Source organism: Salvelinus fontinalis, chromosome 28, assembly GCF_029448725.1.
Source record: "Salvelinus fontinalis isolate EN_2023a chromosome 28, ASM2944872v1, whole genome shotgun sequence".
In the NCBI taxonomy this organism is placed as follows: Eukaryota; Metazoa; Chordata; class Actinopteri; order Salmoniformes; family Salmonidae; genus Salvelinus; species Salvelinus fontinalis.
This window is the reverse complement of record NC_074692.1, coordinates 45,099,879-45,116,292: the sequence shown is the minus strand read 5'-3', so window position 1 is coordinate 45,116,292 and position 16,414 is coordinate 45,099,879. Positions and strand designations below refer to the sequence as shown.

The window sequence follows — 16,414 nt, the reverse complement described above, 5'->3', positions numbered from 1 at the left end:
TCACCCAGTGTGCAATGCAAATGTGTATTGCAAATAATAATACATTTAATTTGTATAGCGCTTTTCATCATAGAGTTAATACATAAAATCTGTGTATAAAAAAATAAAAAATCGGCATCCATTTTGAATCAAGGCAGGTAAAATAGCAATAGTGGGCTAGGTGCTAAATCCATTAAGACTAGAAGAAGAAAGACAGTCTGTAGAAGTGGATTTTAAGGCCAATTTGTCAAGTGATAGATTGTGATAGATTGCCTCACAGATGGTCAGGGAGAGATTTCCATAGGGGAGGGGCGAGGGAGCAGAAGGCTCGGCCCCCACATAGTTCGGAGACGTGGCTGTAGCGGGGAGAGTGCGAGGTGTCTCGCTGGTCGAGATGAGATCGCTGATGTAGGTGGGCCTCAATCCATTCAAGGCTTTAAATACAAAACAGTTGGATTTTTTTTGAAGTCAATCCTGTAGTTGACCGCTAGCCAGTTTGGGCAGGATCGGGGTGATGTGGTCGGACTTCTTGGTACTGGTCAGGACCCTGGCAGCACTGTTCTGGATTAGTTGGAGCCTCTGTAGTGATTAGTCTGGGAGGCGCCCATGCAGCGTGTTTTCGATCCGAGAGAAGATGGAAGGCATGGATAAGTTTCTCTGCATCTGGCTGGGAGAGGGACGGTATGACCAAGATACACTACATGACCAAAAGTATGTGGACACCATCTCATTACAAAATCAATGGGTATTAATATAGAGTTGGTCCCCCCCCTTTGCTGCTATAACAGCCTCTACTCTTCTGGGAAGGCTTTCCACTAGATGTTGGAACATTGCTGCAGGGACTTGCTTCCATTCAGCCACGAGAGCATTAGACAGGTCGGGCACTGATGTTGTTGGACAATTAGGCCTGGCTCACATTCGGCTTTCCAATTCATCGCAAAGGTGTTTGATGGGGTTGAGGTCAGGGCTCTATACAGGACAGTCAAGTTCCTCCACACTGATCTTGACAAACCATTTCTGTATGGACCTCTCTTTGTTCACAGGGGCATTGTCACGCTGAAACAGGAAAGGGCCTTCCCCAAACTGTTACCACAAAGTTGGAAGCACAGAATCGTCTAGAATGTCACTGTATGCTGTAGTGTTAAGATTCCCCTTCACTGGAACTAAGGGGCCTGAACCATGAAAAACAGCCCCAGACCATTATTCCTCCTCCACCAAACTTTACAGTTGGGACTATGCATTGAGGCAGGTAGCATTCTCTTGGCATCCGCCAAACCCAGACTCGTCTATCTGACTGCCAGATGGTGAAGCGTGATTCATCACTCCAGAGAACGCGTTTCCACTGCTCCAGAGTCCAATGGTGGTGGGCTTTACACCACTCCAGCCGATGCTTTGCATTGCGCATGGTGATCTTAGGCTTGTGTGCGGCTGCTCGGCCATGGAAACCCATTTCATTAAGCTTTTGATGACCAGTTCTTGTGATGACGCTGCTTCCAGAGGCAGTTTGGAATACAGTAGTGAGTGTTGCAACCGAGGACAGATAATTTTTACACGTGGCCGTGTTCTGTGAGCTTGTGTGGCCTACCACTTCACGGCTGAGCCGTTGTTTCTCCTAGACGTTTCCACTTCACGAAAACAGCACTTACAGTTGACCTGTCAGCTCTAGAAGGGCAGAACTGACTTGTTGGAAAGGTGGCATCCTATAACGGTGTCACGTTGAACATCACAGAACTCTTCAGTAAGACCATTCTACTGCCAATGTTTGTCTATGGAGATTGCATGGCTTTGTGATCAATTTTATACACCTGTCAACAAGGGGTGTGGCTGAATCCACTTATTTGAAGGGGTGTCCACATACATTTGTGTATATATAGTGTATTTGTTTTATGTGAACAGAGAAGGATCAAACTTGTCTCCTAGGTTGGAGATGACAGATGTTTCCTGCACTGGTGACCTGCTTGGGTGTCCCAATAAGCAACTCCTCAGTCTTACTACTGTTCAACTGGAGGGAAGTTCTCTTTCATCCATGGCCTGATGTTACTCTAGGCAGCTGCTGAGTTTTGCTAGGGCAGAGATGGTGTCTGCTTTGGTCTTAATGTAAACCTGGGTATTGTGAGGTGTGGCGATGGAAGTTGACGTTCGAGTGTCTGAGGATTTGTCTGAGAAGGGAGCATGTCGGTTTAAAAACAGTGTTGGCCCCAGCACTGACCCCTGTGGGACTGCAGTGTCCTCCGATCTGGACTCTCCAATAGTGATGTATTGCCTCTTATTGGAGAGGTCGGAGGAGAACCTGTTCCAGACACAGTAACCCAGCTAACACATTGGGTTCCTTTGAAGTTGTGGGAACGTATGTTTTTGGTTTCACATTGGTTGTGGGAACGTATGTTTTTGGTTTCACATTGGTTGTGGGAACGTATGTTTTTGGTTTCACATTGGTTGTGGGAACGTATGTTTTTGGTTTCACATTGGTTGTGGGAACGTATGTTTTTGGTTTCACATTGGTTGTGGGAAAGTATGTTTTTGGTTTCACATTGGTTGTGGGAACGTATGTTTTTGGTTTCACATTGGTTGTGGGAACGAATCCATACGTTTCCTGACCGATAAAACAAACAAACAAAAATTACAATGCACGGAGGTTCTGACAACGTTTTACGCAGATAATAGGTTATTTGTAGTGATTGGAAGTTAGGCTGATTTGGATCTTTTCGAGTCGTTGAGGGTTCCCTAAGAGGTTATTAAGTCAAAAAAACGAATCTTTCGACTCATTTGAGTTAGTAATACCCAGAGCAGGAACCCCTACCGGCAAACGATGAACTGAAAACTCGAAAGAGTCATGATTCTACGAGCCTTTTAGTTCACATGTCGTTCACCATAGAAGGGTTATTGGAGCTATCATTTGTGACTGTGAGACTTGTAAACATGTCTTTAAACAATGTACTTTTTGTCGATTTGAAGGCATATACGTCTTAATACATTTGAAACGAGGTCTAGTTGTGGCCACAACCGAACTAGATTGTGAACGACTCTTGGCGTAATGCTTGTCTGCCATGAGGGCGGTAAAGTAGCCTGACGACTCTTCCTCTTCTCTGTCGTTCGCTACATACTTTCCATTACGGAGAGAGAAAAAACGTCCAAAGCGTAGCGTTTGGCCGGAGGAAGTAGTCTGGGTAGCCAGGCAAGGTGATAAAGCACAGTCATTTGTAAACTGCAGACCCAAAACAATTTGTTCTCGAGTTTGAGTTTGTTGAGCAGAAGCTGTGTTGTGTTATGTTTTGGCTCTACAAAGCTGTGTCCATCGTAACATTCAATAAACAATTAATAGCAGTCATTCTTGCACCATGCGATCAATTATTGGTTCTAAACATGTATTTTTCTTGTCTATGCTCATGATCTACTTCCCTGCGCGTAATATGACAGACAGTTGGTAGTCGGAGCACGTCTCTGGAGCCGCTGAGCTGGAGGAGCGTGTATTGATTCTGCTGTAGGACTCATTGCTGCCAGCACTAGCAAGTCAAACGAACAACTAAAAATGAACGAGTCACTCAGAAAAACAAATCATGACTCATGAATCAATAAAAAGAGAACTGCACATCACTCGTTATTTTGGAGCTTTAATTTTTTTTTAACTTCCTTAACTTTCACTGACTTTTAATAACACTGTGTTCTTATTTTTCGTTAACTGTATTAAACAACCACATAGGACACTTGGAAATGATTTTCCTTAGGCATTAATCATGCAAACATATTTATTTATTTGTCACACGGCATCTGTGAGATTGGAACATATCTCCTGTTGTCTTTCCGTGGAATTCGTCCACTGTGCCACCATGATGGAGCTTGCATGACATGTTTTTTTTTTTATGTATTCAAAGCTGTTCATTTTAGTCTATTTAATCAGACCCCATTTCAAAGGAAAACAAGTACTCATTAAGATCAGGTGTGACCAATTAGTGGGCGTGGCCAACCCACCTGAACACACTTAACAAGATGGAGGATAGAGGTTTGTTGATGCTGAGAATGGAATGTATATTTTTAAAGAACTTTTAGTCACGTTCAGAGAACGTTCTTAGAATGTTTTCTTGTGTTTTTATTGTTTTTTTTAATGGAACGTTTTCTTAACGTCTTCGGAACCATTTGAGAACATGACTTTAAATATAACCATGAGGAAACCTGTAGAAAACGTTACGCTGAAGTCCTGAAATTCCCACAGATGAACATTTTGTTTCTTAATGTTCTTTGAACTATTTGGAGAAGGTTTCTAGAACATTACCAACATTGAAATGAAATGTTATAACTTTTCTGGAAAGTTCTGTTAAAGCAGAGGTCACCAACCTTTTCTGAAAAGTTCTGTTAAAGCAGAGGTCACCAACCTTTTCTGAAAAGTTCTGTTAAAGCAGAAGTCACCAACCTTTTCTGGAAAGTTCTATTAAAGCAGAAGTCACCAACCTTTTATAAAAAGTTCTGTTGAAGCAGAGGTCACCAACCTTTTATAAAAAGTTCTGTTAAAGCAGAGGTCACCAACCTTTTCTGGAAAGTTCTGTTAAAGCAGAGGTCACCAACCTTTTCTGGAAAGTTCTGTTAAAGCAGAAGTCACCAACCTTTCCTGAGTCAAAATGCAAGCAGAGAACTACCGCTCAGATGTTTTTTAAAGATTACATAAAAAACATTGGCCTATGCAACATTAACCAATTAAAAACAGTTCTAGGGCCTCTCGAGTGGCGCAGTGGTCTAAGACACTGCATCTCAGTGTTAGCTGTGCCACTAGAGATCCTGGTTTGTGTCCAGGCTCTGCCTCAGTGGTCTAAGACACTGCATCTCAGTGCTAGCTGTGCCACTAGAGATCCTGGTTCGAGTCCAGGCTCTGCCTCAGTGGTCTAAGACACTGCATCTCAGTGTTAGCTGTGCCACTAGAGATCCTGGTTCGTGTCCAGGCTCTGCCTCAGTGGTCTAAGACACTGCATCTCAGTGCTAGCTGTGCCACTAGAGATCCTGGTTCGAGTCCAGGCTCTGCCTCAGTGGTCTAAGACACTGCATCTCAGTGTTAGCTGTGCCACTAGAGATCCTGGTTCGAGTCCAGGCTCCGTCGCAGCCGGACAAACAGCTTGGAAAATTCCAGAAAATCATGTAATGGATTTAGAAGCTTTTGATAGGCTAATTGACATCATTTGATGTATTTCAAGACCTACCTTCAAACTCAGTGCCACTTTGCTTGACATCATGGGAAAATCAAAAGAAAACAGCCTAAAAAATTGTTGACCTCCACAAGTCAGGTTCATCCTTGGGAGCAATTTCCAAACGCCTGAAGGTACCACGTTCATCTGTACAAACAATAGTATAGTAGTATAAACACCATGGGACCACGCAGCCGTCATACCGCTCAAGAAGGAGATGCGTTCTGTCTCCTACAGATGAACGTACTTTGGTGCGAAAAGTGCAAATCAATCCCAGAACAACAGCAAAGGACCTTGTTAACCTGTCTAGGATCAGCGTGCCGCTAGCGGCACTCCCCCCCCCCCCCCACTGAAAAACCAGTGCCGCGAAATTCAAAAAAAATATTTTTTTAAAATATTTAACTTTCACACATTAAAGTCCAATACAGCTAATGAAAGACACAGATCTTATGAATCCAGTCAACATTTCCGATTTTTAAAATGTTTTACAGGGAAGACACAATATGTAAAGATGTACATCTATTACCTAAAAACACATTAGCATATTCCACCATCTTTTATTTGTCCACCAACACCAGTAGCCATCACCAATTCGGCTAAACTAAGATATTTATAGCCTCTAACCAACAAAAAAACTCATTAGATGACAGTCTGATAACATATTTATGGTATGGGATAGGTTTTGTTAGAAAAAAGTGCATATTTCAGGTAGATGGCATAGTTTACAATTGCACCCACCATCACAAATGGACTAGAATAATTACAATGAGCAACGTGTTTACCTAACTACTAATCATCAAACATTTCGTAAAAATACACAGCATACACGAATCGAAAGACACAGATCCTGTGAATACAGACAATATTTCAGATTTTCTAAGTGTCTTACAGCGAAAACACAATAAATCGTTATATTAGCTTAGCACATAGCAATTAGCAGCCCAGCATTGATTCTAGCCAAAGTGAGCGATAAAAGTCAACATCGCCAAAAGATATTAATTTTTTCACTAACCTTCTCAGAATTCTTCCGATGACACTCCTGTAACATCACATTACAACATGCATATACAGTTTGATCGAAAATGTTTATATTTAGCCACCAAAATCATGGTTAGACAATGTGAAATGTAGACAAGCTGGTAAAGAAAACGTCCTTGCGCCACTTAGACAGTGATCTACTCTTATACATAAATACTCATAAACGTGACTAAAAAATATAGGGTGGACAGGGATTGATAGACAATTTAATTCTTAATACAATTGCGTTATTACATTTTTTAATTTATCCTTACTTTTCAATACAGTTTGCGCCAAGCGAAGCTACGTCAAAAAACATGGCGTCCTAAGCCACTAAAATGTTTCGACAGAAACACGATTTATCATAATAAAAATGTCCTACCTTGAGCTGTTCTTCCATCAGTATCTTGGGCAAAGGATCCTTTCTTGGGAGAAATCGTCTTTTGGTGGAAAGCTGTCCTCTTGCCATGTGGAAATGTCAACTACGTTCGGGATGAACTGAAAAGCGTGACCAACTTTTCACATCGTTGCAAAAATAAATGTCCCAAAATCGCACTAAACGGATATAAATTGCTATAAAACGCTTTAAATTAACTACTTTGTGATGTTTGTAACTCCTATAACGAGTGAAAAGATGACCGGAGAAATATAACAGGCTAAACTAACGCTTGGAACAGGAGAGGGTCGGTGTCTTCCACGCGCGTTACGCAGCAAGAAAAGACTTGCTAGCTAAAGGTTTTTTTCATTTGTAGGGCCTGTGAACGAGCAATCGAGCCCGTTGGAATCGTCATCACGTAAAGGCATCCAGGGGAAGACGTAAGAAGTGTCCGTATAGTCATAGCAACGACAGTGCCCGTTTAAATGACTTCAGAAAAGTGGCCAACGTTTCTCAAATCTGACTCCATGTCAGGGAAATTGCTGTAGAATGGGCTCTGTTCCACTTAGAGACAAAATTTCAACTCCTATAGAAACTATAGACTGTTTTCTATCCAATAATAATAATAATATGCATATTGTACGATCAAGGATTTTGTGGGAAGCCGTTTAAAAAATTAGCCACATTAGCATAAATAGTCTAAACAGCGCCCCCATCCCCAACAGGTTAAGATGCTGGAGGAAACGGGTACAAAAGTATCTATATCCACAGTAAAAACGAGTCCTATATCGACATAAGCTGAAAGGCCGCAAGGAAGAAGCCACTGCTCCAAAACCACCATAAAAAAGCCAGACTACGGTTTGCAACTGCACACAAAGATCGTACTTTTTGGAGAAATGTCCTCTGGTTTGATGAAACAAAAATACAACTGTTTGGCCATAATGACCATTGTTATGTTTGGAGGAAAAAGGGGAACGCTTGCAAGCCGAAGAACACCATCCCAACCATGAAGTACGGGGGCGGCAGCATCATGTTGTGAGGGTGCTTTGATGCAGGAGGGACTGGTGCACTTCACAAAATAGATGGGATCATGAGGTAGGAAAATGATGTGGATATATTGAAGCATCATCTCCAGACATCAGTCAGGAAGTTAAAGCTTGGTCGCAAATGGGTCTTCCAAATGGACAATGACCCCACGCATTCCAAAGTTGTAGCAAAATGGCTTAAGGACAACAAAGTCAAGGTATTGGAGTGGCCATCACAAAGCCCTGACCTCAATCCTATAGAAATTTGTGGGCAGAACTGAAAAAATAACTGAAAAGGCGTGTGCGAGCAAGGAGGCCTACAAACCTGACTCAGTTACACCAGCTCTGTCAGGAGGAATGGGCCAACATTCACCCAACTTATGGTGGGAAGCTTGTGGAAGGCTACCCAAAACGTTTGACCCAAGTTAAGCAATTTAAAGGCAATGGTACCAAATACTAATTGAGTGTATGTAAACTTCTGACCCACTGGGAATGTGATGAAAGAAATAAAAGCTGAAATAAATCGTTCTCGCTACTATTTTTCTGACATTTCACATTCTTAAAATGAAGTGGTGATCCTAACTGAACTAAGTTGTGTTGCGTTGTGACCTAAGTTGTATGTTTTTAAAATGTTTTTTAAAATCTGATTCTACTGCTGTATCAGTTACTTGATGTGGAATAGAGTTCCATGTAGTCATGGCTCTATGTAGTACTGTGCACCTCCCATTGTCTGTTCTGGACTTGGGGACTGTGAAGAGACCTCTGGTGGTATGTCTTGTGGGGTATGCATGTGTGTCTGAGCTGTGTGTCAGTAGTTTAGACAGACAGCTCGGTGCATTCAACATCTCAATTCCTCTCATAAATACAAGTAGTGCTGAAGTAAATCTCTCCTCCATTTTGAGTCAGGAGAGATTGACATGCAAATTATTAATGTTAGCTTTCTGTGTACATCCAAGGGCCATCTGTGCTGCTCTGTTCTGAGACAATTGCAATTTTCCTAAGTCCCTTTTTGTGACACCTGACCAAATGACTGAACAGTAGTCCAGGTGTGACAAAACTAGGGCCTGTAGGACCTGCCTTGTTGATGGTGCTGTTAAGAAGGCAGAGCAGCGCTTTATTATGGACAGACTTCTCCCCATCTTAGCTACTGTTGTATCAATATATTTTGACCATGACAGTTTACAATCCAGCGTTACTCCAAGCAGTTTAGTCACCTCAACTTGCTCAATTTCCACATATTTAGTTGAGGTTTAGGGTTTAGTGAGTGTTTTGTTCCAAATACGATGCTTTTAGTCCTAAATATTTAAACAACTATCTTATTCCTTGCCACCCACTCTGAATCTAACTGCAGCTCTTTGTTGAGTGTTGCAGTCATTTCAGTCGCTGTAGTAGCTGACGTGTATAGTGTTGAGTCATCCACATACATCGACACACTGGCTTTACTAAAAGCCAATGGGATGTCGTTAGTAAAGATTGAAAAAAGTAAAGGGGCCTAGACAGCAACCCTGGGGAATTCCTAATTCTAACTGGATTATATTGGAGAGGCTTCCATTAAACAACACCCCTGTGTTCTGTAACTCTTTATCCACAATATAGCAGGGGGTGTAAAGCCATAACACAATATAGCAGGGGGTGTAAAGCCATAACACATTATAGCAGGGGGTGTAAAGCCATAACACATTATAGCAGGGGGTGTAAAGCCATAACACATTATAGCAGGGGGTGTAAAGCCATAACACAATATAGCAGGGGGTGTAAAGCCATAACACATTATAGCAGGGGGTGTAAAGCCATAACACATACATACATTTTGCCAGCAGCAGACTATGATTGATAATGTCAAAAGTCGCACTGAAGTCTAACAAAACAGCCCCCACCATTTTTTGCTCGTCGATTTCTCTTTAGCTTCCCTCCAGGCCTGAGTGCACACACTTTCTAGTCGGCTTAAATTGAATTTGTGGCAAATAGGAATGGCAATATCATACACTATTATCCTCAGTAATTTTCTATCCAGATTGTCAGACCCCGGTGGCTTGTCATTGTTGATAAACAACAATATTTTTTTCACCTCTCCCACACTCACTTTACGTAACTTTACGTAACTTTCTCACTTTACACTTTACACTTTCCTAATTTGGTCAGATATACTTGGATGTGTAGTGTCAGCGTTTGTTGCTGTCATGTCATGCCTCAGTTTGCTAATCAAATCAAATTGTATTGGTTAGCAGATGTTAATGCGATTGTAGCGAAATGCTTGTGCTTCTAGTTCCGACAGTGCAGTCATATCTAACAAGTAATCTAAAATTTTCCCCCAACAACTACCTAATACACACAAATCTAAAGGGATGGAATAAGAATATGTACATTTAAATATATGGATGAGTGATGACCGAGCGGCATAGGCGAGATACAGTAGATAGTATAGAATACAGTATATACATCTGAGATGAGTAATGTAAGATGTGTTAACATTATTATAGTGGCGTTATTAAAGTGGCTAATGATTTGAGTATGGCCAATTAAATAATCATTAAAGTAGTTGGTAATATCAGTTGGTTTTGTAATGAACGAGCCATCTAGTTCAATGAATGATGGAGCTGAGTTTGCTTTTTTTACCAAAATGTATTTTAAGGTGCTCCAAAGCTTTTTACTATCATTCTTTATGCCATTTATCTTTGTTTCATAGTGTAGTTTCTTCTCTTTAAAAAAATAAAAATCAGTTTAGTCACATGATTTCTCAATTTACAATACGTTTTCCAATCGGTTGTGCAGCCAGACTTATTTGCCATTTCTTTTGCCTCATCCCTCTCAACCATGCCATTTTTAAATTCCTCATCAATTCATGGGGATTTAACAGTTTTTAGTCATTTTCTTAATGGGTGCGTGCTTATTAGTAACTGGAATAAGCAATTTCATAAATGTGTCAAGTGTAGCGTCTGTTTGTTCCTCATTACACACCACAGACCAACACATATTCTTTACAGCAACAACATAGGAATCACTACAAAACGTATTGTATGACCTCTTATATACTATATTAGGCCCAGCCTTTTGAATTTTAGTTTTCCTAGATATGGCTCCTATATTGTGATCACTACATCCTATGGATTTGCAGCGTTAGTAAAGATGTGATCAATACATGTTGATGATTTCATTCCTGTGCTGTTTGTAACGACCCTGGTAGGTTGATTGATAATCTGAACCAGGTTGCAGGCGCTAGTTACAGTCTGAAGCGTTTTCTTGAGTGGGCAGCCTGATGAAAGCCAGTCAATATTTAAATCACCCAGAAAATATACTTCTCTGTTGATATCACATGCATTTCACACATGTTATCGAGATACTGACTGTTAACACTTGGTGGTCTTCCCACCAGAATGGGCTTTAGGTGAGGCAGATGAACCTGTAGCCATATTACTTCAACAGTATTTAACATGAGATCCTCTCTAAGTTTTACAGTAATGTGGTTCTGAATATTAACAGCAACACCTCCACCACTGGCATTTCTGTATTGTCTGTAAATGTTATAACCTTGTTGCTACCATGATATAATCAAATATATTGTCTATGTGGGTTTCAGAGAGTTAGATTATGAATGTCATCTGTTACTAGCAAGTTATTAATTTCATGAACCTTGTTTCTTAAGCTACATATGTAAACGTGGGCAATTTTTTAGCACTTTTCTGTGATGCTTGCTTGTTTTCATTGCTTTTACTGGGAAGCTTAGCAGAAGTACATGTTCTCAAATTATTTATGTTAGTGGCCTACCTACTAGGGCACACAGCATCAGTGCTAACATCATAAAACTGGTTCAGTATGCACATGATTGCTGCATACAATAGCTGTAGGATCAGCAGAGGTATTCAGGGCAGTTAGAGGGACATACATTAGGTGACTTACATTGTGTCTTCCAACGCCCCTGGGATAATGTACATATGCTAAAGCATTATGACAACTCAGCGACACAATAGTAGGGCTCAACTGAGCTGGGCTTGAGTCATTGATAAGTCATTGTCTCAAACGCAGCCTTATAGTGCTGTGAAAAGGATCCAGGATCCCATAGGATTTGGGTGGTTCCCATCCTCCTTATGAAACCTGTTTGCAAAAGGTATCGAAACAGTCAACAAAAGTTACACCCATTGAGCTGCAGTAATAATCACATAGCCAGTTGTGAAGAGAAATAATCTGGCTGAAGTGTTCAATGCCACGATTCAGAGAAGGTCACATGATCAGATATGATCAGAGAAGGACACAGGGCCAGATATGATGGGTATTTTATTAGTGTCTATCTAGCAGAGAGTCAATCAGCTCTTTGAAATCCAGTTTCAACTGTTCAGAGCTGCCCTTCATTATGTCATTAGAACCCAACTGGACTATGATAGAATGGATTTCCATGTCCTGGTGTAGTAAATTCAGGAGCAGCTTAGTAATGTCATTAGAACCCACATGTTCTGGTGTAGTACATTCAGGAGCAGCTTAGTAATGTCATTAGAACCCACATGTCCTGGTGTAGTACATTCAGGAGCAGCTTAGTAATGTCATTAAAACCCACATGTCCTGGTGTAGTACATTCAGGAGCAGCTTCGTAATGTCATTAGAACCCACATGTCCTGGTGTAGTACATTCAGGAGCAGCTTAGTAATGTCATTAAAACCCACATGTCCTGGTGTAGTACATTCAGGAGCAGCTTAGTAATGTCATTAGAACCCACATGTCCTGGTGTAGTACATTCAGGAGCAGCTTAGTAATGTCATTAGAACCCACATGTCCTGGTATAGTACATTCAGGAGCAGCTTAGTAATGTCATTAAAACCCACATGTCCTGGTGTAGTACATTCAGGAGCAGCTTAGTAATGTCCTTAAAACCCACATGTCCTGGTGTAGTACATTCAGGAGCAGCTTAGTAATGTCCTTAAAACCCACATGTCCTGGCGTAGTACATTCAGGAGCAGCTTAGTAATGTCCTTAAAACCCACATGTCCTGGTGTAGTACATTCAGGAGCAGCTTAGCAATGTCATTAGAACCCACATGTCCTGGTATAGTACATTCAGGAGCAGCTTAGCAATGTCATTAGAACCCACATGTCCTGGTGTAGTACATTCAGGAGCAGCTTAGTAATGTCATTAGAACCCACATGTCCTGGTGTAGTACATTCAGGAGCAGCTTAGTAATGTCATTAGAACCCACATGTCCTGGTATAGTACATTCAGGAGCAGCTTAGTAATGTCATTAGAACCCACATGTCCTGGTGTAGTACATTCAGGAGCAGCTTAGTAATGTCATTAAAACCCACATGTCCTGGTGTAGTACATTCAGGAGCAGCTTAGTAATGTCCTTAAAACCCACATGTCCTGGTGTAGTACATTCAGGAGCAGCTTAGTAATGTCATTAGAACCCACATGTCCTGGTGTAGTACATTCAGGAGCAGCTTAGTAATGTCATTAAAACCCACATGTCCTGGTGTAGTACATTCAGGAGCAGCTTAGTAATGTCCTTAAAAGCCACATGTCCTGGTGTAGTACATTCAGGAGCAGCTTAGTAATGTCATTAGAACCCACATGTCCTGGTGTAGTACATTCAGGAGCAGCTTAGTAATGTCCTTAAAACCCACATGTCCTGGCGTAGTACATTCAGGAGCAGCTTAGTAATGTCATTAGAACCCACATGTCCTGGTGTAGTACATTCAGGAGCAGCTTAGTAATGTCATTAGAACCCACATGTCCTGGTGTAGTACATTCAGGAGCAGCTTAGTAATGTCATTAGAACCCACATGTCCTGGTGTAGTACATTCAGGAGCAGCTTAGTAATGTCCATGTCCTGGTGTAGTACATTCAGGAGCAGCTTAGTAATGTCATTAGAACCCACATGTCCTGGTGTAGTACATTCAGGAGCAGCTTAGTAATGTCATTTACTCGAGCTCTGGGATAGGACATTGTTTTTGCACCAGGAACAGTCACATTTCTTACCATGGAGCCCACTTCTCCATGCGTGTCAGTGGCCATTTGAAGGTGAGCATTTGCCCAGTTAAATTGGTTACGACTCCGAACTGTGGTGAAGACCCTGGTGAGGATGACGAGCACGCTGAATGGTCTTCCTCCGACGGTTGCTGACCGTGGAGGTTCTGGGCTGGTGCGGGTACACCTGGTCTGGGTTGTGAGGCCGGTTGGACATTCTGCCAAATTCTTTAAAACGATGTTGGAGGTGGCTTATGGTAGAGAAATTAACATTACATTCTGTGAAAACTGCTCTGGTGGACATTCCTGCAGTCAGCGTGCCAATTGCACGCTCCCTCAAAATTTGAGACATCTGTGCTATTGTGTTGTGACAAAACTGCACTTTTTAGTGTCCACATTTTGTCCCCAGCACTTGGTGCACCTGTGTAATGATCATGCTGTTTAGTCAGCTTCTTTATATGCCACAACTGTCAGGTGGATGAATTATCTTGGCAAAGGAGAAATGCTCACTAACAGGGATGTAAACAAATTTGTGTGTTTATATTTGCGTTTATATTTTTGTTCAGTGTATATACACTGAATATATATATATATACAGTTGAAGTCGGAAGTTTACATACACCTTAGCAAAATACATTCAAACTCCGTTTTTCACAATTTCTGACATTTAGTCCTAGTAAAAATTCCCTGTCTTTGGTCAGTTAGGATCACCACCTTATTTTAAGAATGTGAAATGTCAGAATAGTAGTTGTGAGAATGATTTACTTCAGCTTTTATTTCTTTCATCACATTCCCAGTGGGGCAGAAGTTTACATACACTCAATTCGTATTTGGTAGCATTGCCTTTAAATTGTTTAACTTGGGTCAAACATTTCGGGTAGCCTTCCACAAGCTTCCCACCATAAGTTATGTGAATGTTGTCCCATTCCTCCTGACAGAGCTGGTGTAACTGAGTCAGGTTTGTAGGCCTCCTTGCTCGCACAAGCTTTTTCAGTTCTGCCCACACATTTTCTATAGGATTAAGGTCAGGGCTTTGTGATGGCCTCTCCAATACCTTGACTTTGTTGTCCTAAAGCCATTTTGCCACAACTTTGGAAGTATGCTTGGGGGTCATTGTCCATTTGGAAGACTCATTTGCGACCAAGCTTTAACTTCCTGACTGATGTCTTGAGATGTTGCTTCAATATATCCACATAATTTTCCTACCTCATGATGCAATCAATTTTGTGAAGTGCACCAGTCCCTCCTGCAGCGAAGCACCTCCACAACATGATGCTGCCACCCCCGTGCTTCACGGTTGGGATGGTGTTCTTCAGCTTGCAAGCGTCCCCCTTTTTCCTCCAAACATAACGATGGTCATTATGGCCAAACAGTTGTATTTTTGTTTCATCAGACCAGAGGACTTTTCTCCAAAAAGTATGATCTTTGTCCCCAAGTGCAGTTGCAAACCGTAGTCTGGCTTTTTTATGGTGGCTTTGGAGCAGTGGCTTCTTCCTTGCTGAGCGGCCTTTCAGGTTATGTCGATATAGATACTTTTGTACCTGTTTCCTCCAGCATCTTCACAAGGTCCTTTGCTGTTGTTCTGTTATTGATTTGCACTTTTCACACCAAATTACGTTAATCTCTAGGAGACAGAACGCCTTCCTGACAGGTATGACGGCTGCGTGGTCCCTTGTGGAGGTCTGCAATTTATTTTCTGAAGTCTTGGCTGATTTCTTTTGATTTTCCCATGATGTCAAGCAAAGAGGCACTGAGTTTGAAGGTAGGCCTTGAAATACATCCACAGGTACACCTCCAATTGACTCAAATGATGTCAATTAGCCTATCAGAAGCTTCTAAAGCCATGACATAATTTTCTGGAATTTTCCAAGCTGTTTAAAGGCACAATCAACTTATTGTATGTAAACTTCTGACCCACTGGAATTGTGATACTGTGAATTATAAGTGAAATAATCTGTCTGTAAACAATTGTTGGAAAAATGACTTGTGTCATGCACAAAGTAGATGTCCTAACCGACTTGCCAAAACTATAGTTTGTTAACAAGAAATTTGTGGAGTGGTTGAAAAACGAGTTTTAATGACTCCAACCTAAGTGTATGTAAACTAAAATATATACAGTGGGGAGAAGAAGTATTTGATACACTGCCGATTTTGCAGGTTTTCCTACTTACAAAGCGTGTAGAGGTCTGTCATTTTTATCATAGGTACACTTCAACTGTGAGAGACGGAATCTAAAACAAACATCCAGAATATCACATTGTATGATTTTTAAGTAATTAATTTGCATTTTATTGCATGACATAAGTATTTGATCACCTACCAACCAGTAAGAATTCCGGCTCTCACAGACCTGTTAGTTTTTCTTTAAGAAGCCCTCCTGTTCTCCACTCATTACCTGTATTAACTGCACCTGTTTGAACTCGTTACCTGTATAAAAGACCCCTGTCCACACACTCAATCAAACAGACTCCTACCTCTCCACAATGGCCAAGACCAGAGAGTTGTGTAAGGACATCAGGGATAAAATTCTACCTGCAGACACATGAAATGGTTCAAAATGGTAAAACTTTGCCTTTTCTTTTTAATTTCAACTTTATTTAACCAGGTAGGCCAGTTGAGAACAAGTTCTCATTTACAACTGCGACCTGGCCAAGATAAAGCAAAACAGTGTGACACAAACAACAACACAGATATACACATGGAAAAAACCAAACGTACAGTCAATAACACAATAGAAAAATCTGTATACAGTGTGTGCAAAGGAAGTAAGGAGGTAAGGCATTAAATAGGCCACAGTAGCGAAGTAATTTCAATTTAGCAATTAACACTGGAGTGATAGATGGGCAGATGAGGATGTGCAAGTAGAGATACTGGTGAGCAAAAAAGTAAATAAA

At 41.2% G+C, this 16,414-nt stretch overlaps 1 protein-coding gene across 1 annotated transcript in view; it reads left to right on the top strand.

Annotated features, from left to right (window-relative positions):
* wdfy3 (WD repeat and FYVE domain containing 3) overlaps window positions 1-16,414 on the top strand; it is a gene marked incomplete in the record, with an annotated part of 271,946 nt that overhangs the window by 34,410 nt on the left and 221,122 nt on the right.